The sequence below is a fragment of the Mustela erminea genome, chromosome 16 (genome assembly GCF_009829155.1).
Source record: "Mustela erminea isolate mMusErm1 chromosome 16, mMusErm1.Pri, whole genome shotgun sequence".
In the NCBI taxonomy this organism is placed as follows: Eukaryota; Metazoa; Chordata; class Mammalia; order Carnivora; family Mustelidae; genus Mustela; species Mustela erminea.
Window position 1 is genome coordinate 3,332,612 of NC_045629.1, and position 25,507 is coordinate 3,358,118.

Genomic DNA, 25,507 nt, shown 5'->3' on the forward strand with positions numbered 1-25,507 from the left:
AGGATTTAAAATTTTAGAAATATATATAAAGTTAAAATCCTCAGCACTAATACAGCATCCTTGTAAAATGTTTTGGTTTTATTTGTTTTTTTTTTTTTCTTTTTTTTGCATTTTAACTTTATTTTATTTTATTTTATTTATTTATTTTTGTTCTTCATTCTCTTTATACACTTTTATATATAACTAAACTTTCTTTTTTTTTAATTAATTTTTTATTTTTTATAAACATATATTTTTATCCCCAGGGGTACAGGTCTGTGAATCACCAGGTTTAAGACGTTAGCTGATCCATGTCATGTTCATTAAAAGTAGATTTTTTTTAAAGTCCTAAAAATTTCATTATTATACCACTAAATTGCCCCAAAATATTCTCTAAAAATTTGATAGCATTATGATTGGAGACAGAAAGCTATGTCAGACATTATATTTTGATGGATTTTGATAACATACAATTAACTTATTGTATTTCCCAGACATTGAGAAATATCTCCACCCTAATTCTTATTTTGGGCAGAGATTCTTTCAAAAACATTTAAGATGAATCTTGGAACACTGAAAAAATAAAGTAAAATTAAAATTAAAAAAACATTAAGAATGTAAGTTGACTCTAAGTTCAAAACTCTAGGGGCATCTGGGTGGCTCAGTTGGTTAAGCATCTGCCTTCAGCCTCAGGACATGATCCCAAGGCCCTGGGATCAAACCCTGTGTTTGGGCTCCCTGCTCAGTGGGGAGTCTGCTTTTCCTTCTGCCTGCATCTCCCTATGTCTGCTACTCCCTCTCCCTGCTGTGTTATCTCTCTCTCTGTCAAAAATTTAAAGTTTTCTTGGTTTGTTTACTTTTTAAATGTAATTTGAGGGTCAAATTGCTTATTACTAGAAATAAGAAGTCCTAGATATAATCTTTTTATGTCAAACTGCTTGTCATGCTATAAGCTTATTCTTCAATGTGGTGCCTTTCTGGATTGGATGGGAGCCCCCAAAAGTGGGGTGATGATGGGGTGGAAGCCAGTAGCATGGGTGGTGAAAGGACTCACCCAAGGCAGAACAAAGGAGATAGAAGTTGATTGAATACACCACAACGAAGTAGCAGGCAGGATAGCAAAGAAGTAACTGCCACAAGGCAGTGGGTGGAGGGTGTATTTAAAGGGGGGCCATGAGGCGGTATGGTGATGTGTGAAATTTCCCTTGTTTTGGTAACTTTATCTGGCTTTAATTAGCTCATTTGTTACTTAGGGTTATTGATATTTGAGGTGGGCTGCCTTCATGGGTGTGTCTGTATTCAGCCAGGTGGTAGCTGTGGGCCCTTTTGCCTTGATCGAGTTTCCATTGCTCAAGCCTGTTGTCTAAAAGTGTCCTCTATGTCCAACTGCCTAACCCATTTTGCTATTTTCAGGAGGATAGGTGCAGTTATCTCTTCAGGGATAGGTCTGTCTTGCTAGTGAGGGCTGTATGGGCTTCACTTTTCCATTTCTTACAAATGGTTGAAGGAATCTGAGTGGCCTTAGGTGCCAAACATGTGAGTCTTTATTTCAGATTCCACCTGTGTCCTTAGCTTTGCTTCATTGACTGCCAAGGCTGACTTCTTTTCAGAGTGTTAAGAAATGGCTCTCTTGGGCTGAGATCTGCACCTCTTACAGTAGTGAGAAGGGTCTTACAGCTCAGTATAAAGATATTTTGACCCCAGATTTGGTAATCTTGACCTTTCAGTTTCAGCTTCTGTGTTGAGATCAAGATTTCAAGGACTTGCTCTAGAAAGGGGAATACCAGAACTGTATGCTGTGCAGACAGCACTCCTCTTGCACGAGGTCTTGGTGCTTTACTGTGGGGCACAAGAGTGATCTGCTGTCTCTCAGTCCTTGCTTGTCCACCTTCAGGCAAGTGAGAGTCCTGGTACCTGCAATGAATCCTCCACATCCTGCAAGTGGAAGCAGATCAGTTTCATTCTACTTTTCTAAGTTATTTGCACTTTCCACATCTTTTATTGGGAGGAACCCTCATAAAAATGAAATACAACATCACAGACTTGTTTTTTTGTTGTAGCTGAAACAATTCTTATTTCTCTATTTATCCATAAATTCATTTCCACTCTCATCCTCCTGTATATATATCAAGTCAACTGAAACCAACATGGACTTATTATAGTGTGATCATTTTTGGGCACCTAAGCCATATTAGCTGCTCAGGAGCCCCCAGATTTCCTCTGCACCCAGTTATCACTATATTGTACATTCACTGAACTTGGGATAGATTCTTCTTCATGGTCTGTTGGGGTTTCTAGCAATGCATATAGTAAGGTGCTCTGCAAATAGCAGGTACCCCAAAACATTTACTAACAGATTATTGAATAAAGGCATGAAGACACACAATAAGTGAATATTATAAGTAATTGTTCTAGACAATTAGAATTTTGAAAGACGTTGAGGTTACTTAGACACAAAAAGAATACTCCTTATATAGACAAAGCTTGATTATTAAGATCTTTGAAATTCTGAGAACTGAAAGCATGTTTTTACCACATCAGAAGAACATCAGAAGACACAACAATTTTATTTTGCACATACATATTTTCATTGGTTATGAAATCTGTGTTGTTTAATTCTGTATTTTTCTATATGGAAGATAAACTAGAAAAAGAGAAGAAGAGTAAGATGAACAGGAAGAAGGAATAAAAAGCAACAGAAATACAAAGGAAAGAGAGTAGAAGGCAACAGAAGCAGAAATAAAGGAGAAAAGAAAAAAATCTGAGTAAAATGAATGAATAAACCGTTGATACTATAAATTGTAAAGAAACATTGTCAGAGTTTTAGACAACATTGGAAATTCAGGTTTCCTTTTGACTATGATACCCAGAAAAAAAGAAATACAAAATTTCCAACTAAGATTGTTAATAAAATATAGAAATATAAAAATTTGTAAAAACTGTAATTATTTCCATGAAAATATTTCTGTGATCCCATATACATGTATCATATGTGTTTGTGTATAGTTTATATATAGATACTATAATATTTATATCATATACACACAGTGTTAAATAAATTTTATTCCAAGATTAAAACACAAGTTTAGGTTTCATTTATGAGGTTCTGCAATGCAGGAAATTGCTCTTTGAGAGAATCACTTGATTTTCTCCTAGAATGAGAGATTTATTTGGTGTTGATTGTACTGTTTTCACATGTACAAGCTGAAGGGCAGGTGTTGGGCAGAGAATTCCAAGCTGGAAGTCAATTATTTTTGTGATTTAGTTGAGGTAATAGACAGTTAACTTCCATGGGAATTTTTCAAAGGGGTTGAAATGCAGCCAAGTGCATAAATTTCATATACCTTTGTTGGGCCACCAATCCATGTACTCATGACTTGAGAGTCTAAACATGTCCTTCTATTGTTCATTCCCTAGTGTCTCAGATACGTAAGTGATGTTTTCCCCAATGAGCTTGCTAGATAACAGGAATCTGGAACTATCTGTGTCCAATATTTCCATTAAATGTTTGGAATGCTTGGGCAACTGAGAGAAAGAGTAAGAGGAGTGGCAACACCTGCCCTAAAGGTTTAAGCTGTAGAATAAAATGTGCGTGATCTTTTCTGGGCTTCTCACTGGGAGAGTCAATATATTCCCCAATTTTCCTTTAAAAATGTCTCCAAAACAACAACCAAAGGAACTATGATTCAATGTGAAAAGTGCTATAGAATGATGTACTGGGCTTTTACATTTTCTTGCTCCCAACTGATTTCAATACAGAAGAAGAAAAACTAAAAAGAAAAAATGAAGTTTTCAGAAGCAAGAGGAGGATGTGACCAACTCAACTGGCTTGTTTGGAAAAGGATTCATGGAAAATGCAACAGTTGGGCTCAGAAAAAGATATAGTTGGTTATTTATAAACTAACTACCCCCAAAGTTAGTGTCATGAGTCAAGGTCATCTAATTTCAGGTGGGTTTGCAGATATCTGTGGTGAACTGGGGGAAGGCTTGGAAACGGTTGGGCTAGAATAATGTCTACTGAGTGGATTCAGTTCTGCTCCATATCATTCTCTGGCTGGCTTTTCCAGGGGAAAGTTCTAGAAGGGAACCAGAAAGCTCAAAAGCTCTTGAAGTTCAAATCTAGGATTAAAATACCATTACTTCTGGTTCCTTCTACTAGCAAGAACAAATTTCAAAACTACCCAGATTCAAGGGAGAAATAGATTCCAATTCTTTACAAAAACTGTGAAGTATATTGCAAAGTATGGGTGCAAAGAAGCCATTGATTAAACTTGTTAATCCAATCAATTCACTAGGAAAGAGAGAATATAGATAGATGATAGATAGAAAGATGATAGATAGATAATAGATAGATAGATAGATGGACTTTACACACATGTATTTATCCAAACCAAAAAACCATTATATGATCTAGTGTGTAGATAAACTGTAACATACTATATAGTTGCATCCTTGCCAGAGAGTTTTGTTTGTTTGTTTGTTTTGTTTTGTTTTTCTTTTATCTCAGGAGTTTATGACAAGGTAATGAATCAGTGTAAAAAGAAAGCAACATTTACGTTATATCCACAGTTAATCAGAATCCATCATAAATTTATACTTTTATACATTATCTTTGGCACTGTGTTTGGCTCTAATCTTTTTGAAAAAATATGTATGTATTAAAAAAGCAAAGAAATAAAAAGTTTATATTTCTCCTTTTTATATTTATTTATTTTTAAAGATTTTATTTATTTATTTGACAGACAGAGATCACAATTAGGCAGAGAAGGGACACCTAGGTGGCTCAGTTGGTTAAGCAGCTGCCTGAGGCTCAGGTCATGATCCCAGCATCCTGGGATCAAGTCCCACGTTGGGCTCCTTGCTCAGCAGGGAGCCTGCTTCTTTCTCTGCCTCTGGCTGCCACTCTGTCTGCCTGTGCTCACTCTCTCTGACAAATATAAATAAATAAAATATTTAAAAAACACACACACAAAAAAACAACTAGGCAGAAAAGCAAGCAGAGAGAGAGAGGAGGAAGCAGGCTCCCTGCCCAGTACAGAGCTTGATGTGGGGCTCAATCCCAGGATCCTGGGATCATGACCTGAGCCGAAGGCAGAGGCTTTAACCCACTGAGCCACCCAGGCGCCCCTATGTTTGTCCTTAAAAAAAAAATTCTGTTATAAAAATCTGAATGAGTTTATGTTTGGGATATTCTTACTTAAAGAAGATATGCAATCTGAAATCTACAGGGGAGGACCCTGGAGAGAAATTCAAAGATTTTAAATGGTTATCTCCCAGAGAAGCTTGGATGAGAATGTATTTTCACCACACTTGAATGGCACTTTTGAGGCACTTGGACAAAAACACAAGTTTTTGTGGCATTTACAGAATTTAAACTTGGGAAATTGGATGATATACCTCTAAAAGGCAGATAGTTATCCTCTTGAATGTCTGAAAATTTAATATTACAAGAATTATGCAATACTGACACACACATATTAAGATGTGAAAAAGGGAAACAAACAGTAGTTGCAGATATACGTCCACAAAGAGAGTCACAGGGAAAGTTACACATATTAATTTGAAGTCAGGCTGCCTTTCACTTGGGAAACTCTATAGAGTAGGTCCTGGAGAGAATAACACCATGACAGAACTCATTTATCATGCATGTATGGCTAATGGTTAAAGATTCTCCCTAGTAAGGCAGGGTAGGCCAGGCAATTTCCTCTCTTTCTGTACGCCTATCTCACACATACACAAACCATACATTAGAAGTCATTGGCTTTATATCTGCTTTTCCATTTCTTTGACTCTTACCCCAAAATAATGCAAACAATAGAAATGATATTTCCATGAAACTATTCATACAAATAATATCAAAAGTAGAAAATAGACTATGCTATAAAATAAAGATATGACCAGTTATATTACCTCCACATAATAATTACATACAGTCTTGAAAAGTGATTTTAAAAGTGACTTTAAAATCGGGCTCTCTGCTCAGCAGGGAGCCTGCTTCCCTCTCTCTCTCTCTCTCTCTGCCTGCCTCTCCATCTGCTTGTGATATCTCTCTGTCAAATAAATAAATAAAATCTAAAAAAAAAAAAGAAAAAAAAGTGACTTTAAAGATTACATAAAATAAAAGTTTTACATATTGTGTTCAATTGAAAGTGTTAATAAAAATTATAAATATACTGTGATAATTAATGAGAGATCGGGCAATATACTGAAAAAGATTTTAGGAGAAAATACACTAAAGTTGTGAAGTAATTGATAAGGATGTGGCAGACAATTATCTTCATGCTTTTCCAATTTTTCCACAGTTAATTGTATTGGGTTTTATAACAGAAGATGCATCTATAGATAAAAGCAATCACGTACTTAATTCTCTTATGGAAGTGAAAATAATGAAAGTGTAAAGAATATAGATCAAAGAGAACGAAGGGAAGGGTATAGAACCAAATCTGTGCTTATGCCCTTCTGTTTTTGCTAAACTATGAATAACATTAATAATTTTAAACATGAATATCATCTAGTTGATTATACTAAAATATTATAATTATAGAAACATACAAGGTGAAACTTTCTACAAATATATGCTTATTACACTATCAAAAATACACCTTTGATGGTTTCAAAATGACTGAGTGTAATTTTAAAAAACAATTGTCTTAGGAAGTAACCACAGTATTAAAGCTCTTTCTTATGCCTGTAAATAACAAATTTTTCCAAGTTTGAAAAACAAAGACAGTATTTCGTTTAATTTTGTATTCTTGGAAATTATCACAGTGCTTCAGTAGTCTGATCATTCAATTTCCAACCATTGACTGCGCACTCACTGTGTGCACACCAGTGTGCTGCACACTGTTCTAAAGAAGGGGATTCATAAGCAAGCGGGTTACTGTTTTCTTACAGCCTGGATTACAGAGGGAGAGAGGAGTCAATACGGAAAGTTAATAATTTCCCAAGGTGACACTTGTTATAAAGACATTAAAACACATTGATTGATACACAGAAAGACAATGAAGATTGTTTAAATTGGCAGGTCAGGGGAGGCCTCATTGATAATGAGACTTACAAGCTGAGATACGAAGGAGAAGTGGGACCAAACATGTAAAAGATCTGGGCGGTGAGAGTAGTACTTCAGTTTTGGGGAATGGCATTTGCAAAGTTTCTACAGCAGGACTAAGTTTGGTGAGTATGAAGATTTGAAATGTAGGTGGTCAAGGAGGAAAGAGTGATGAAACAAATATCACACTGGCAAAACAGTGTTTATGCTCAATGGATTAGGAAACCCTGGGACGTTTTAAGCACAGGCAAGATATGGAATGATTTGTGTTGTCAAAAATCCATTCCTACTGCTGTGCAAAGATTCCAATGGAAAAACTCACTGGAATGAGATTAATTATTGGTATGTTATGGATATATCAATTGCACTAGAGTGAAAACTTATCCTGGAAGAAGTGGTAGGATTTGGGAAATATTTTAGGAACAAAAACAAGAGTTTTTCTTTGCTGATTCTTTGAATATGGTGTGTTAGTGTAGATAAATATTTACATGGCTCCTTGGTTTTGAGCTTTAACTGGAAGGGCAGTGGTGTATTTACTTGATGAAGACTATTTTCAGAGGAACAGATTCAGTGGGGGTGATGATCAAGTTGAGATGTCTAGTAAGTGTTCAAGTAGCTATGTCAATGACACAACTTGCATCTACATATATCTGGGACACAATGGAGTCTTTCTCAGATTGAAGTGTCAGTGTCATATAAATGATATTTCAAAGCAATGGGATTTGGGATTGGATGAGATCACTTATGCAGGTAATGCAGAAAAAGAAGAGTAGATTTCCGAGAACAAAATCCTGGGAATTCAAACATTAAGGGGTTTGAGCAGATAAGGTATCAGCACTGAAAACTGAGGAAAAAATAGCGATTTAAGTGAATAACTTCACAACAAGGAAGCAGGCATCAAATGGGTCAAGGACTTCTCTGGAGTCAGGTAAGATGTTGAATCTAATGTTAACTTCAAAAAGAAAAGTTATTTTGGGGTGCCTGGGTGGCTCAGTGGGTTAAAGCCTCTGCATTCCGCTCAGGTCATGATCCCAGTATCCTGGGATCCAGCCCTGCATCGGGCTCTCTGCTCAGTGGGTAGCCTGCTTCTTCCTGTCTCTCTGCCCGCCTCTCCGACTACTTGTAATCTCTATCAAATAAATAAATAAAATCTTAAAAAAAAGTTTTTTTATCACAAAAATGGGTTTATTTGAGAATAAAAAGAGAATTGCAGTTTGGGTTGTGCAAGCTATGACAAAGCTATAGGTGAGTCCAATAAACAAAGGAGAGGAGTTGTTTTATGAAGAAAAAGGAGGAACTTGGGAAGCATTGTTTTGAATGTAAGTCAGTTGGAGAAAAGCAGGAGTTCAGGGTGATGACAATTTCTCATTGGCTGAGTTATAGTACGGGTAGTCAATTTCTTGTAGGAGATGTAGTGTCCTTTTTTTTTTTTTTTTTTCTTTAGTCATGTAACTGACACTTCTTCCTATAACTGACAGTGAGCGGTACCACTCCCCATTCTTGTTTTCAGACTTTACTTTGATGAGGTCTCCCTTTACTATTTTTCACAAATGTAAGGAAAGAATAATGACTACTGGATTCAGAAATAGAAAACTCATTGGTTACTTTGATAGAAAAGCCCAATTAGATGGGTCTAGAAAAAAAAATGTTGACATATAGGCTAAATTGGCAGTATATCTTTTAAGGATAGTTTCATTTTTTGTCATTGGTTAGCAACCTGCTACCATGCAGGACTTGATGAGCTGTGAAAGGATTTCTATAGCACTGAAAACGTGAAGTGGAATTTCCACATATTTGTATATAAACTCTATTCACATTGATGTGTCTGAATAAAGCAATATTCCCTGCTTGAAGTTAGTGAACAAAAACAAAAAACAAACAAACAAAATACTTTCCAAGACACTGTCTCTGTCAAAGAGGCATGAAGAGGTGTCCTAGAAGTAGACTAGCTTGCTGTATGTTGAGCATTTTATGAATAAGATCCTGAGCCAGGTACTGTGTGTTAGTTAACTTTACTAAGTAGGTTGCCTTATTTCGGTTTAAAAATGAGGATATAGGCTCAAAATATTAAGTAACTTATCCAAGTGACAAAAGCACACTTTTTTTTTTAAAGCAAGTCATACTCATTTTTTTTTCTAAAGAAAAATAAATAAGAAAGTGTTCAGTCATTGTCTAAAATTAAATCTTACAAATGGGCAACTGTGGTTTACACTGCCCAACTACACTAAGTTCCTCTCACCTCCACTACTTTCCCCAACAGAACAATCAAACAAATGTAACTGATGGATTTTTGTACTTCAGCTGCTTTGAAACAGTAGACTTCTGAAATCTCATCTACCTTTTCCTATAACTGAAGTCAATTGAACTCAACTAATACAAAAGCAAACACAAATTCCTCTAGATTTACCTGGTGATAAATCAGCAAATTAGAACATGTTAGCTGGAGGCGGTCCAGTTGCAACTGACCAAAACCAAAAGTTCATGGTATTCCAAGAATTGAAATAGAAGACCTGCATAGCCCTGCTTCCTCAATATCCTTCCTTCTGATCCCATTTTGAATGATTCTCTTAGGAATGCTTTCCCATTTGGGACTTTTTTCCCCCCACAAACTCAACATTTCATTAGGAAACATACAAAAGAAAAAAAATAAATAAGATCCAATTTGGAAATAATTGGTAATAGACAGATAATACCTACTGGTACTTGAACACAAGAAAATACCAACCCAAAATGATGCTAGAGATATTGAAACCATTGATTGAAAGAGTCAGATGTGGGTATTGAGTTATCTCTAAAAGGAAACATAAGGAAAATACAGAAATAATGAGAAAAATATGTTAATAAAAACCAGAACCCCCGCACACTTGGATGGCTCAGTCGGTTAAGCAGTTAAGCAGCTGCCTTCCACTTGGGTCATGATCCCAGGGTCCTGGGATTGAGTCCCACATCCGGGGAGGAGGGCCCCTGTTCAGCAGGGAGCCTGCTTCTCCCTCTGCCTCTACCTGCTGCTCTGCCTGATTGTGCTCTCTCTCTCTGACAAATAAATAAATTTAAAATATTCTATTAAAAAAAAAAAAAGAACAGAACCCCCAAGTTATCTATTCTGTCTTGAAATTGAGGTGTAGAAATAGTGACCAAGGGATACTCCATCAATAACATTACCTATTTTTTATAGATATATACAAAGGTATTAAGATTTTATATGCAATGCTTTTTTTTTTTGGTATATGACAATTCAATCAGTTTCACAGGAATTATATTACCACCATTTTATATATGGTGTCAAGGTAGCTCAAAATAGGAGGCTTATATAAGTTATATAGAAGGTCAGAATTTTATATTGTATGGATATTTTGCTTTACATTTCAAACTCCCCCCTTCAAGGACTTCAAATTATTTCCAAAATGTTTCACAAACATGTTTTCTAAGATTCCTATACCGTGAAGAATGGGCTGGGTGGGATTGTATCCTAGTTTTGTAAACAAAGAAATTAAATGACCTGGTTTAGGATTCACAGTAACCATTCTAGAGTATTGGATTTTCTTGTGAATGTAATTCTTCATATACCGCATGGTGTTGATGTTTACATTCACATTATACTATGTTTACATTTTTAAAAATTAAAAAAAATTATTTAAAGATTTTATTTATTTGAGAGAGAGCACAAGAGAGCATGAACTGGGGGAGGGGCAGAAGGAGAACCCCAAGAAGGTATCAGAAGCAGGGAATCAATCCCAAGGCAGTTCTCAATCCTAGGACCCTGGGATCATGACCTGAGCAGAAGGCAGACCTTGAACCGACAACCACCCAGGCTTCCCATGTTTACATTTTTAAACTAATAACTTAAAATAATAAAAAGTACATTTAATTTTTTTAAAAATCTGTTCCAAGGGTGACATTTCTTAAAACATTTCTTTGATTGACCTCAGTATATCTGTCACCTGGTCTTGTTGCATTTTATTCATTTGTAGCATCAGATGTTTGACCATATTTAATTTCCATCTTAATTTCCACAACTGGTTATACAATTTGATGAGGAAAAATATGGAGTGGATTTTGCTTCTTAAAAAAAAAAAACAACATCAAACTAACATACTTACTGGGATTGACAGTTCAAATTAATCAACCACTTCTTTTTTCTCTTCCTGGCAGAGAGATAGGGAGGGGGAGAAAGATTGAAAGAGAGAGAGGTTCCGCATTAATGTCAATCAGTGCTTAGAAAGAGAATCTGTTCCTCTAGGTCTGAATAATCAAGTGCATATGTTTTTAATTAGTAACGTCTTTGTACCCTGTGCCTCATTTAAGTGCTCTTCTTTTATTTGGTGCATTAAATTTCTGCAATTATTCTTGTTTTTCTATGTCTGGAGAAAACAATTCAAACAATCAAATCAACTAGAATAAGCACAAAATTAAATACTGCGGAGAGATGCCTCTTGACTGATAGGGAGAAAGTGGCCTCTCACACAACAAGGCTGATTTTTGTCTCTTGACAAAAACCCAGCACTTTCTGAAACTTCCTTGTACAGATGACACATACTTGTTTGTGCAGATACAAGAAGCATGTGTTCCAATACATTTAAGGAAAAGGGAAATTTCATTTACCACAATCCTGAGAAATCCATCTATTTTCACATGGACCCTAAAGCAAAACACACCCTTCCAAATTAGCCTCAAGTAACAAATACTCCAAGGAAGTTTGTGTATGTTAGTGAGACCAAAATGCTTCATCAGGCACGGTTCCAGAGATTCACACCTTTTACACGTTCCTCTGCTCAAAAGGCCTGTTAGAGTAAGTTGATAATGGGCTTCTTTCCACTGCAAACATTTCCTGCGTGTGTAGCTCCACACAGCGTCCGCGGCCTGCAATGAGCCCAAAACTGGGCGCCGTCTCTTGCAGCCAGAGCGGGGAGCGGGCAGGGCGCCTGGTGCTCACCCCGGGGAAATGAAGGTAGCGCTGAGCAGCGAAATAGCTCAAAATCCAACGAAAACATGCACTTTTCGTGTGGATAAATAACCCGACAGCTTGATTTTCGTTCCCAAGTGATCCCAGTTCAAATGTTTCAGCTCAAGAGAACCAGCTAGCATTTTGCGGGCGCTGGCGTCTCCTACGTCCCTCGCTTAGACATTGCCTTGGAGAGCGCATTTAGCTCGGGGAGGCTTAGACCGACCCACCGGCATGGACGGTTCCAGACCCGCGCGCTAATCCGTAATGGAAGCGTGGGAGGAAAGCGTTGCGTTTATGACTTCCTCTGTGCTGCCAGAATCCGAGGACGAGGATTCTGAGAAATTGTCAAGGAAGGGAGGCTAGGGACAGGCGACAGCTCTTCTCCTAGCACCCTAGAGGAATTAGTGTTTCGCTCCGCCTTCCCCGCCCCCCGCCTCCCGGCTTCCATAGTAATTCTTTTCCAAATTTCCTCGCAAGTCTACCAACAGTCTTCTAGCACAGAAATCTACACTGCATAAGTTGAGAGCTTGAGGGATGGGCTGTTACACTACATTTTTCCTCTTCATTAAACATAGCTTCGAGGGTCCCAGTGGATGTGATTTGGATCTGTTTTCCAACAGTTTCAACGTTGTGTATTTCAATTCCCCTGCTCACAGCACTTGTGTCTGCACCCGTTGCAGAGTGTGGGTGGCGAAGCCCTCGGTGACCGCCCGGGAGACCATCCACACAAACCCTTTCTTATGCTTTGGTATCAGCCGGCTAAGAGCAGATAGAATGGGCAGAAGTGGGGGAACTGTACCGGGCAGGAGCGAAGTGCCTGCAAGGCCCGGGGAGACTCTGGACCAGAGAGGCTAGGGGGCGGCGAGGGAGACGAACGGGAAATGCACTGAAAAGCCAGGCAAAGGGCCGGGTGGGTTGGGCATTGTTATGGCTTTTAAAGGGCGGGGATGGTCGAGCCCTCCCGCTGACTTTATGCATTTCTTATTCGATTCTTTGTGAAATCACAGTCTTCCCACACCCCTCCGAGGATCCTGGGCCGTGGGCGGCTCTCGAGCACTGCCCTGGGAAAGCAACCTCCCGAGGCTCCCGACTCGACACACTGTTTCACGAGGCTCCCGGAGCACTGACACTCACATGAACCGCGTCCGGCTGGATCCTCTTAGCTGCTCCGCAAGGATTCCGAACCAATTCAGCCGCGTTTTAAAAGGTAGCAAAGCCGAGATAGATGCCTTTTCTTTCCTTTTTCTTTTTTCGTTCTCTGTCTTTGTTTTTTTTTCTTAAACTAACCTGTCATTTATGCCTGGAGGGTCCAAGAAGAACCCACGACCTCTTTACTGTGTCTAACCCAGGGATTTCAAACGGGGTTTTTCAGAAATTAAGTATGGCCCCCCTCAATTGATAATCAAGATTGCGGAGTCTTCCAAAATAATCCTTTACATTTTCTGTAATTAGAGACCCAAAGAAACTCTGGATTTTCCACGGTACATAATCTATATTTATTCATATTCCCTCTCTTCCTCCCTCCCCTCCCCCTCCCGCTTCCTCGTGCGCGTGTATGCGCGCGCTTGTGCGTTTCCTTTCATTTCTAGCATTAGGAAACTCGTTCAGGGCCACTGAAAAGTCGGGAGAGGCTCAAATCTGATCTCCCACGGATTCTTTCCTCTAATGTTAGATAATGCCCGGAAACGTTGTCACCAAATAAGTATGAGAGTATTATTTTGGAGAAACAGTTAACCCCTACCAAAATATAAAGCGCCAGAGGAAAAGAGGTGAGACTGGAAGACAAGGAAGCCCTTTGCATTCGCTGGTGGAGCAAAGTGCGATCTGGGGACGGGCTGGGGTTCCAGTCCTTATACTTCAGCACCGGAGGGGATGGACAGCGTCTCTGGACTGGGCTACCGCCACAGGGACAAAACGGCGCTGCCCTTGCTGCCACTGTCGTCGCCACGGGCATCTGGGCTCCCTGCTCCTCGCAGCTAAAAGGCGGTGCCTCCAGATACCCCTTGGTTCCCCCTCCCTTTCCTTGATAGACGGAAAGTAACCCTTCTTATCCACCTGCTACAACTACCATACAGGGCTCTGAGGAGTCCTATTGTTCCACAGATTAAACTCTGAGCAACAACTTCAAGAATATTTCTCCGCAGGGGGCTGGGAGGAAATGCAAGCAGGAGAGTGAAGTTGAAGTTCTTAGAGGCTCTGAAAAACCATGGGCTCTGCAGAAGGGGTTGAAATGCTCAAAGGCCCACACTTTATGAAATAAACAGAATGCTCACCGGAGAGTTGCAACTATTTTGGAAATAGCTTTGTGAGAAGAGTTCCAGATCTACTCTCATCCCTACCTTAGAGACTGAGACTTCTAATTCCTTTACTCGGCTGGTAAGTGATAATATTATTACTTCTACTTATTTACAACTCTAATGACTTTTTAATAAAGGTTTTGACAGAAAGATTATAAACACTATGGTCTTGCCTTGTGGGTTAAGGAGTAGATAATTTTATTTTTTCAATGATTGTTCCTGCAGCGTGATCTTAGGAAACCTCTTGCCTCATAAAACAGTAGGATATTTTACTTCTCTGAAGCCTCTTATGTGACAAGAATATTAAAAATAATATGTATTGCCTTATATGATTAGAGTAAACTCCTGGTTGAGTATTTTTCTTAGTGCTGATCTTTTTGAATTTGTGTATTTAGTTTTTTTTTTTTCAAAACTAATATAATCTGGCATTTTGTAAAAGGCTTTTTTTTTAATCCTATGCATGCGGTTTAAAGTAATCTTCTCTGTGTTATATAGTATTCAGGACTCAAAGTTACAAGAGAGATGGTTTAGCAACCTCTTCTATTATATTTTATATGATTATAATTTGTCAAACCAGATATAAGAACAAACACATGTATACATACACACCTGATCCCTCTCTCTACCCAAACCCCCAAGTATACTTACACCTGTAGAATCTTATCTAAGAAATACACACATTTTTTTTGCTTAGCATAGTCTTTCCAGCCTTTTAAATCTTAACACGGCTTGCTCAAACCAGATCTGCCAGAAGGGAGAAAATGAGAAGCTTTAGTGTCTCTTTTTAGGAGAGTTGGCTTTTGATACCATTCGGACTTCTTCATTCTACAAAATACATTTGTCACTGAAATCCAAAAAGCAGTAGGCCAATAGGGTCTTGACAAACCATAAACTTTAAAGTGTTAATTAAATCTGTTTTCTGTTGATTCTTATCTCTGGAGTCTTCTCCTGGAGGTTTAAAAGTACAATCTTTCACAGTGACCTTGATAAACATTCTGCTTTAATAAAAAGGGTTCACTGAGTAAAGGCAGTTACACAAATTTATAGCATATGCCTGACATTTCCGTTAGAGCTTGATCAATTCCAATAAGAACATTCAGTTCAGCAGAGTGTTGACTTGCAAGTAAGGACCTCTACAATCATGTAAATACATGTGATGCTATCTGCATAACCAACACTGTGGAAGCAGTTTGTCCCTTTGAAAAATTATAGTTCTTTATGGTTCTCTTTTAATTTCATAGTTCATATATAAAAGTGATATAGAATGTTTCTAATACATATCCATACGTACTCCTCACTTTCAATATGAAAATCATCTGAGGCAGTTAAGATGGTATTGTTGGTGAGTTGATGGGCCCCTTATTTTGCATTGGCTCAGAGTGGCAGTTAAACTCTGAGGAAATATCATTCTTAACTGTCACTTACCACTTTCCATGAACCTGCTTGCTTAGCAGAAAGGGAGCAGAGGCATCTATGTCATTGAGCTCCTTGGGGGCTATTTTGCCCTATATAGGTCAGAAATGATAATCTGAGGAAAAGAAAATGTACCATTGATTTGGATTCCTTCCCAGGAGACTTACAATGTGCTCCTAACACAACCTGATTTTTTTTCTAATTTTAGAGATGCGGAAGTGAAATTACCACATGTAATGATAAATCATGTTTTAAGAGAATTATAGCATATTGTTAAACTTTTATTCTGGTTGTCAATTAATTACCATAGAGAGACTCCCCTGGTCGGCAGAGCATAAAAAGAAAGCAGAGAATGTATTCCAGGAAGCATGGCTGTTGGTATGGGGCCGCAATTACCTTCTTAGTGGTAGAGGGGGCAGGCTTGCCCTATGTGTGGCTGAACTACACAAAGTAAAAGTTACCTTTGCCTAATTCCTCTGGAGATTTAGTCGTAGAAAGAAATAACTCACATTCACCCACTGAAGCTCAGGCAAGGTGCTCATATCAATCCTTATCTTTGGGGAAATTGAGATAGACTTCTGCAGACCAGCTTAATGCCCATCTATATGCTAATATCTAACTGTCTTCCACACAAAAAAAAAAAAAAAAAAAAAAAGGAGTTGGTGGGCTAATGAACCAAACCTTTCTTTTTTATAGGATCACCTGTCTTTAGAGAGAAGTCAATAATTTACTCCAGTACATCCTTATCTTATTAAAGTCAGCTGTTTTAATAGTTATTTTGGTCTGTTACAGAATAAGGAAGCATGTGGTTTGGCCAGTACCAGACATAGCAATTCAGCATCCCCTCTCCTGGGGGTTAGGGGAGGGGAAGTATTATTGATAGGATAAGTGTGGTTAGCTGTTGCTTATATTTGACTCAAAAGAGAAAAGCAAGATAAGATTACATAATCGGGAAAATGTAAAGTGTATATAGGACAGAGAATAATTAACAGTGAGCTCTGGAGTCTATTCAGTTGCTTTTCTAATTTTAATAAGAAATATTGGAGAGTGGGACAGAGTTCTGCTCGGAATCTTTAAATTATGAAATATTATAAAACTACTTCTTGATCCACTTTTTCTGTAGGCCATCTAAATATTCATTTGATATTCTAATGTAATCACTGATAGAATCATATCATACTGGATTTGAGTATCTTCAAGTTGCTTTAGAATTGTTGCTTGAGTTTGAACCAGGTTGCATATGTTTTTATCAAAACACATAGGAATAGGAAATGTTTATTATTGAAACTTAGTAAGGCCCCTAGTAATTGACTTTTATTTTTATACAATTTAAAATATGTGAATTCTAGGCAAACAACCACTTATTCATCCAATTCTAACAAACAAGGTAAAAGACACTGGTAGAGAAAAGTATTTCATAAGTCAGAAATTATTTCTATAGTTATTTCACCTCCCCAGAAACCTATACAGTGAGTCATAGAATAGCATTCAAACGGAAAAAGAATTCTTATTTAGTATATTCCTTCTGTTTATGTTAGGAGATTGAGTCGTACATGGCATGCATTGAAAGAAGCAAACATGCTGCAGTACAAAATATGTTATGCATCATGATGTAGCAGAACAAGTACTGTTTGACAGTTAAAAGGTCAGGATTATTGAACTGCTTGTCATAGATCTTGGGCAAGTCCCTCAACCCACTGAAACTTAATTTTTCTTCCCTAAAAGAGATTATCTTACCTACTAATTAAGGCACAATGCTCTATGTACAGTTGAAACCTAAGTATTTGTGGGACAAATGAATGAATGTCTACTCTATGAAAGGTTGGAGAGTCACGATATGATGCTTTGGAGAGCATTTTGGAAACCTGAGTGCTGTATCTTTGGTTTATTATAAATAATCTCCAGTAGGATTGATTGCTTCATTCATTGAAAAATTCCTATATGGTGTTTCCTATATGGTGGGCATATCTCCTGTATTTAAGAACTAAAGTGTAAGTAATATAATATTTTCCTGTTAACGCAGCATCAACTTTTTATATCTCTTAATCAAATCAATGTTAGAATGCAGGTAGGACCTAGTTAAAAAATATTTATTACTCAAAACTGACACCATGTCTTACACCAAATATTTAGTCAAGCCTCGGTCAGCATGACTGGAGTTCATTTTATCTACTTTCATTTTGCCCTTAATTGGATCAGTCACTGCCTTCGTGTAGTCATTTTCTGGTCTGTAAAAGAGGAATGATATTATTAGTTATACCAATAAGAAAACTCATAGGGATCAAATGAACTTTAAAACTGAGTATCTAACAACACATGTAGAAAGCTTAGGTTTGATTCAGGGCAAGTGACAATAGAGTGAAGTGTGGACAACATGGACTGATCCATGGAGATGTCATGGAAATGCTGTGAAGATTAGTCCAAAGCTTAGATTCTATTCATGGACATCTTCAGGAATCTCAAGTTAAGCAACATCTCATTGCTTATTTTCTTTACATTGGATTTAAAACTACAACTATGATTTTTTAAATGTAATGACTGTGATTTTTTTAAATGTAATTTTTGAACATGTAGTCTTTTTAGATTTCTGTATCTGTAAAGATACAGATTTCTATATCTGTATCACTAAAAATATTGTGATAACATGTTTAAGAAATCTAAATTGTTGTGATGAAAATTACAAGATTACCTAGTGATAGAACTTAAAGATTTTTTTTTTGTTATCAGTTACCAAAAAGGGAAAAGGAAATAAACTACAAATAAAGGAAAATGGAGAAAAAGTAGGAAATGAAAGTCATTAAAATATTGTCATGTGACCAAGAACTTTATCTTTGAATTATCTCTGTGAAGCTTTTTGAACACATTCTATACAAAGTGTCAGAAGATCATTTTAGATTTTCATAATTTTAGTCTTTAAATTATCAGCAAAACTAAAATAATACCATTTTCTTAAATTAAAAGAATCATCAAATCAATGCAATAGAGTAGTGGCTAGCTTTCTATCACTTCATCACATTTAATGCACATACTTAAATTTTAAAACTAAAATTTGTAAGGTAGTTATAACTACATTTATATTTAGTAAATATATTACCAGTTACTCAACATTTCAAAGAGCCAAAGACTTAATTTTTTAAAGGAATAAATGCTTACCTGATAAATTCACCAAATTCATAGAAAGTAGGAATCTTTTAGAAATGGTATCAGAATTTTAACAATGTTACTCATATAAAGCAGTTGAAAAAATAATACATTCTCTTTAAAACTTCTCAAATGGATCTATGTTGAGAAATAAGTAAGTATCTGAGATTAAGAAATTTAAGAATGTTGATAAGAAAAAACGTGTCATTTGCATGGTTAAAAATGCTTTGGTGAGTGCTGTGAAGTGTGTAAACCTGGTGATTCACAGACCTGTACCCCTGGGGATAAAAATATATGTTTATAAAAAATAAAAAATTAAAAAAAATGCTTTGAGTACATATGAAGTCTGGAATCAAATATATTAGTTTTCTCATCAATTGATTATGTGATCTTGGGTAAATCACCTTATCTTAATTTAATAGCTTAACTATTTTCTTGATTCTCTTGGGAAATCATTATTGACTATTTGAAAACAAACACACAAAAACATACAGGTTTAGTTGAGCTGAAAATTTTCTTCTGCTTCCCTCAGATCATTTTTCTTGAAAACATTCCCATACTTTTATGGTGGAAAGTGCATGAGATTTGGGATCAGTTGAATCCTGGTAGAGTCTCATTAGCTGTACAAACGTGGGAAAGGGATGTAAACTCTGAGTCTCTTTATTTTCATATGTAAAACAAATAAAATTTCTACCTCATCTCTTGTTGGGAATGGGTAAAATAACAGGGCATAGAGAATGGTTAGTGAACTGCCTCTACCCAGCAGAAACTTGGTCAAGCTGGTGTTTGTTATTACTTCCTTTGTTAGGATAATCTGCATGTGGTGGCTCTCACTATCCCACAATTTTCTTTAATTACTTCTCCAGATAAATCTCCCATTTTGTCTTTCAAAGCATACTATGCTCATCACTACCTAGTTCTTTTCATCATGCTTTGTCTTAGACTGTTTCTGTTTCTCTTTACTTATACAAACCTACTCTTCTTTGCATAGATTGTAGATTGAAATGCCTACTGGGTTTAGGCATGTAAGCTAATGAGAGTGGCTGGCCAGGAGAGCCTGCAGCAAACTGCAGAAAGTAAGCCCCCCAAGAGGTTCCTGACTCTCTGCTTTTCTCTATTAAAGAGAAATCTGGAGGTGCCTCGTTAGCGCAGTAGGTAGTGCGTCAGTCTCATAAAGAGAAATCTGGAAAGTGAAAGCAGAGTTTTGTGTGAAATCTCATTTTCAGCTAGTTTAACTTTTAAAGTTTTTTTAATAGAACAAATGCATTAGAAATTGGACTCAGTGCATAGGCTGCCTTTGTTCCTGTGGCTGGCAGAACCAACACTTCTCTGCTTGCAGTGACATCTGTTAGAACTGACATTTGTAGTCAGTCTTTATTTTATTTTATTTTATTTAAGATTTTATTTATTTATTTGACAGAGAGGGACAGACAGCAAGAGAGGGAACACAAGGAGGGGGAGTGGGAGAGGGAGAAGCAGGCTTCCCGCACAGCAGGGAGCCTGATGTGGGACTCAATTCTATGACCCTGGGATCATGACCTGAGCAGCCGCCTAAGAACTAAGCCACCCAGGCACCCAGTAATCAGGGCCTTTTACTAGTCCTGTTTTTATCTAAAAATAGGAGAATGAACCGTGACTCAGCAAAAACCCTTATCTTAATACCTGTTGGAAGTTTACAGCTAATAAATCTCAAATGATGAGGAGTAGCTGAGATGAAGTAGATACTCCATTTCTCTGGTGGTCAAAAATATTGTGGGAAAAATAGTTCATATAATAAATAGGAATGAATATAGATCAACAATATCCCATCATTTATTTATTTTATTTATTTTTTTTAAAGATTATATTTTTATTTATTTGACAGAGATCACAAGCAGGCAGAGAGGCAGGCAGAAAGAGAGGAGGAAGCAGGCTCCCCGCCGAGCAGAGAGCCGGATGTGGGGCTTGATCCGAGGACCCTGGGATCATGACCTGAGCCAAAGGAAGAGGCTTTAACCCACTGAGCCACCCAGGCGCCCCTCCCATCATATATTTATTCTAGCGTCTTTTCTCACTACTGTCTTTCTTTCCTCTTCTTATACGTGCCACAACAATAATAACCCAGATGTTAATTTTGACTAAACTGTTAGGTGAAGAAAAAGAAAGATAATAAATTACGAACTATGGTCTATTAAGTGCAAAGCAGTTCCTCTATCCCCAGATTCAAATTTTTGTGCATTCTGCAGGTAAAGGGGGACTATACCATAGGATAAAAAGAACAGCAACTGTCCTCCACAGTATTACTCTAAGACATTTAATGTATCTAATGCTGACCAAATACTCAGCAAAAGTGGGCTTCTAGGTTTATTGTCTTGACTTTCTAAGAAAGAACATCTTTAGGATGAAATGTATACAACATGAACTGCAATGTAATTAATATACCAAATCTTTGTGGGTGTCCTTTTTACTTTATTAGTCAAATATGTATAGTACTAAAAGGACATGTGGATGGAGTAGGGAAAGTGACCAGTGTGGATAATACTACTTCCAACTGGATAGCATTTTTTTTCCTTTGGAGGGTGTTTTTTTTCTTTTTTTTGCCTCGCATTTTAAAGTAATATATCTTCATTTATGATATGATAAGCTTGCTCCAGTTTCACTAGATTATATATATATTTTTCTCCTCTGGTCTGGTTTTAATATTGAGAAAGTAGCACTCCTAAAGGTAGATCAATTGCCTAAATACTGTACCATGTATCATAGATGATATGACCAAGAAGGAGTATGATAGGGCACATTTAGAGTTAAGGTAAATAAAGATAGGGTAGTTCATCTAATTCATTAAATTCATAAATAAGCTGCTCATTTTTCTCCTTGGGTTCATCATTTTCTCTACTTATAAATCCTTTAAATGACTTATCTATTAACCACCTAATCAATTTTTTTTTTGTTTTCCATTTTGTATTCTCTTTTTATGGCAATAAATTTCTGAAAAGTCCCTTGAAGTTGGAGTTTACAGTATTTCTTTGTTATATAGAATCTTCACAGAACGTAAGAAATATGTTCCAGGAAACTTTAGTTTTTTAAATTTCCAGTCATACTATGATTCTCTTGGCATTTTGTATGATAGTAACAGTTTTAAAAAAGTCCACTTTAGGGAATCTCATGTGATTTTTATGGCAGGACTGTGAAGCTAATTGTCATTCCTGTTTTCCAAATGAGGTAATTGCAAACTGGGAAAGTTAAATGCTTCTTCTATATTAAATAAAAATTAAGATTTGATTGATATTTCATACTTTTCCACATGCTGTAGATAGTTTGGGAAGAAAAACTGCCACCTATTGTATGCATATTTCACCTGTTATATGCTTCACTTGCTTCAGATTGTGATAAACATAAAGCAACTCAGCAACTGTATTTTACGGACATTTTAGTAAGTTATGGAGGAGTTTAGATTCTTAAGGATCTTGAAGAGTTCCTATGTTATCTTGACCCAAATCTTCTACAGATAGGGAGGTTTGTGGACAACATAATGAAGTCATATTTTAGAAGCATCAGGGAGTCATGAAGGACCAGGATTGGTTCTGTTGCAGTAATTCAGATTGGAGGTGATGGGAACTTGACCTAAGGGGATTAAAGTTAAAAATAAGCAGATTAAAACTGGATGATTAGGTGAGAGTTATGCTACTAAAAAACAAAAGAAGAATCAAGAAGAGGAGCTCGAATGAGATAATGCTTTCAATACATGCTAGGTAAACGCTAAGCATGTAAATGTAAACTGCTGTTCTTTGGGAGGAACCATGTCACATCTGACTTGGAACATGTCAAATGAAGAGTGAAAGGGTGTTACAGCCAAATGGCAGGTGAAGGAGCCATTAGGTTCAGAAAGAGGATAAAACCTGACATACCCAACTCAGTCATTGCTATAAAGATTATTGCTGAAGCTGTGAAAATATATTAACTTTTTGAGAGAATGAAGGGAAAACACTTATTTATGAACATAAAGATTTACATTTGGGAATAGAAAAATAATAGAAGAGAGGATTATAAAAAAAATACTTAGAAAAGTGTAAGGGAAACAGAATTTCAAGAAAAAAATAAGTTAACATTGTTGATGCTACGTGGAGGTGAAAGGAATAAGGGATTCAGGGGCCTTTGGGTTGACCTATGAGTAGATCACTGGGCATCTTGGAGAGAACAGTTTTTGGAAAATGATTTAGATAATCCTTCAGAGTGTGAGGTCCTAAGGACCAAACCAAGGACAAGTGAATGGAAAGACCATATTCTTTCCAAGAATGTGATAGGAAGCAATATAGTTACCTTTTTGCTCCCAGTTCACAGCACCCGCTTCCCCTCCCCTTGAAATCTGGTGACATCATATTCCTGGGAAAATGAATACTTTGTTGCATTACATAGTTTTGCCTGTGGTAATGGAGGTCTGGTGAGAAAAATGTCATTTATCATAGAGTAAATCTAAAAGAGATACATATAATACTTGGGAAGAGATTTGTGTAAGCTTTTATTTTTCCCATTATATAAATATTTATTTTTAAGTGATCATGTAAAATATATAGAAGTCAATAATTGTTCTTTTTAGTTATTGGAAAGTTAACTTTCCTCCACTAGTAATATGTAACATAGTTTTGACTTTGCTTGAAAGGATGAAATTCATCTCATATTATTAATTATTAATAGTTATTAATCCTCCTTTGTATTCTTATGTATAATATCCACTTTCTTCTGCTTTAGATGTGTAACATTTTGATATCTATCTAAAAGAAATTTCTGAGGATGAAAATGGGTACAAGAGATCTTCAGACCAATCTAAATCTCTGTACTTTTTTATTTCTCATTGAGTTGAATGACCTGGAAGACCACAGAAGTATTGCCAGTTCTACTGAAATAGCTGGAATTTCCTAAAGAGTTCAGGCAAACAAAAACTTTGCTCTTGTCTTTTGGCTTTTTTTCTCCTGGTCTTATTTGAGAAATGGAATAATTTATTTCTGGCCAATTATAAATTTGCATGACTTAAATGTAAATGAGCTTACTAAATGCAACTCTTTGGTTATAATCCTTCTCACATTTCTCCATAAACTCACCAATAGTTGTAGTGATTCATGTCTATTAGATATTATAATTTTCTGTTGCTGTTGATATTCTATCTGGCATGTCAGATGAAAAATTTTTTAGAATTTTTTTCCTTCTACCTGTGGATCATATTTAAAGTAATATATGCATACATACTACATACTGTTCTACTGAATAAATTATAGGTGTTCTACATTATTTTAGGGTATACTATAAAAAATGGACAAATGATAAATATTTACCAGTTATGTTTATGAATAAATGAAATTGTTTTTGAGAAATAAACAATTCTATTATAAACAATGCAATTTTTGTGAAAATGAATTTCTTTAACTCATATCCAAACTTTAGTTCTCTGAGAAAATATATTGTTATATATATAAAAGCAGTAAAATCATAGAACAATCAATTAAGTGAAGCTTAGAAATCATTTACATTATTTTTATAAGCAAGTAAAGCCCCCAACAGGCTAGTTTCTCCTGAATGGAATTAACAAAACTCCAAATGAAATACAGTCTCTTCCTTCAATGTGTAGTCCGAGAATATTTGCATAAGAGCTTCACTTCAGTGTGTGTAGCTGAGCCAAACCACTGAGTTTTTTTTCAAGTTTATCAAGGACACATACACATTAAGAGATTGAATCCTAGGAGCAAGATGGCACTCAAATAGATAAAAGTTGTAAACATCAATCTGAGACTATATTATAAATATTCTTTACGAACATGGAAGTTGAGTGGTTGGAACAAGGCCAATATGTGCCCCCCCCCACACACAAAAAGTTTGGCAACTGATGAATTACTTAGCATTTCTTTTTGTAAAGAATAAAAGCTCTCTGGCTTCTAACAAAGAGTTTGTGAGCTGTACGGCAGTATTTTGAACAAGGAGATCATTTATAAATGCAGTCTTTATATTTAGGAAATGATTACGGGATGCAGCTGCAGTTTTTAATGACTTTTAATAAAGCACATTATAAAGTGAATTAGCAAAAATGTTTAACAGATGATACTGAATCAAGACATTATACAGCATCAGTAGATCTGTATATTAGATTGTTAAAGCAATATATGACTTTCCTGTGATACCACTGGTTTGTAATTTTCTGGAATATTTTGAAGGAAAATGCAGGGCAGATTTAAGTTTAATGAATGAGATTAGTGCATCAACAATTCTGCTAAGACAGTAAAAACTTTAGTTGTATGTCTGATTAAGTGAAGAATCTGAAAATTCCTTAAATTTCTACAATATATAGAATTATAGAATAAGATTCATACACGAACACATGAATATAATACTTCAACCATTTTAAATTCTTGAGTGTTTCATAAAGGGTGAATGCACTTTGTAGAAAGAAATTATTTGTTAGAAATAATCTGTGTTCAACACTTGTTTTACTGGCATTGTCAAAATTCTAAATTTCAGTGTCAAGTGGTTAGAATATTGATGAATAGAAGCAAGCCTGGCCCATAACTTAGCAGTTTCTGTATAATATTTGTAGGCCACTTCAGTATGCAGAACGATATGATATAAATTCCGTTTAAAGACTAAGCTTGGTCTCTGACTTAAAGAAGTTTAGAGTCTAAAGAGGCAAACAATGGATATCCAGAATCATGAAATCAT

General features: G+C 36.4%; 1 protein-coding gene and 1 long non-coding RNA gene across 3 annotated transcripts in view; one reads left to right on the top strand and one right to left on the bottom strand.

Annotated features, from left to right (window-relative positions):
* Positions 1–786: 786 nt before the first annotated feature.
* LOC116575176 lies at positions 787–13,185 on the bottom strand. The gene is made up of 4 exons (XR_004279632.1): positions 13,107–13,185; positions 11,128–11,172; positions 9,725–9,818; positions 787–1,914 (listed from the first exon to the last, which is right to left on the bottom strand). It is a non-coding gene; the product is annotated as an uncharacterized LOC116575176 (long non-coding RNA).
* SNTG1 (syntrophin gamma 1) overlaps positions 12,767–25,507 on the top strand; it is a 954,619-nt gene continuing 941,878 nt past the window's right edge. The window contains exons 1-2 of one of the 2 annotated variants that reach the window (XM_032316414.1): positions 12,767–13,179; positions 14,117–14,348. The gene's annotated coding sequence lies outside the window, so the exon portion shown is untranslated. Of the gene's footprint in view, positions 13,180–13,692; positions 14,349–25,507 lie in introns of those variants that run through there. The other variant, XM_032316415.1, reaches the window with a different exon arrangement.